Source organism: Plasmopara halstedii (assembly GCF_900000015.1).
Source record: "Plasmopara halstedii genome assembly, contig: Scaffold_430, whole genome shotgun sequence".
Classification (NCBI taxonomy): Eukaryota; Oomycota; class Peronosporomycetes; order Peronosporales; family Peronosporaceae; genus Plasmopara; species Plasmopara halstedii.
The window spans coordinates 652,730-653,448 of NW_020187350.1; positions in this window are offsets into that span (position 1 = coordinate 652,730).

A 719-nucleotide genomic window follows, 5' to 3' on the forward strand; every position below is an offset into this window, starting at 1 on the left:
TGCGGGGTGATCGTGGATTGGCACGTAACCCACTGAGCGCTACCCAAGTTTTGGAGCAATCGCTGCGTGTCATGCGTGACATGGTCGGCCAAGGGCTGATGCATCGGGGGCGAGGCCCCCGTGATGCACGTGACGTGGCACGTAAACCACTGAGCGCTGCTCGAGTATTGAAGTATTCGCTGCATGTCATGCATGACATGGTCGGCCAAGGGCCAAGGCATCGAGGGCGAGGGCCCCGTGATGCACGTGAAGTGGCACGTAAACCGGTGAGCACTGCTCTTGTTGCGAAGCAGTCGCTGCATGCCATTGATGGCGTGGTCGGACAAAGTCCGAGCATCTCGGGCACGGCCCTTCAGATGCGCGTAGAGAGACACGCAATCCACTGGACGAAGACTACTCTTCGTCGGATGTTGTAGATAACATCGGAGCTCCAAAGAAGCGGACAGTGAGGATGACACCGGACGACGCAGAGTGCGTGTTCACCAGGTCTCACCGCGACATACACCTCTGTACAGAGGCGACGGCGACGCCGTATGCTGGCTGCAAGACGCCGGGCGTCGACCCTGATCCAGGGTGTGTCTAACGTAGACGAGGGTGCACAATTATTCACCCTCGTCAACGGTACGACGGCGACGTCCGCCTCGGGGCTATGCCTGCAGTAGATGCTCTTCTTGAGCTGGACAAAATGTCCCTTGAAGAGTTCGGCAGTGCCTTGAAGG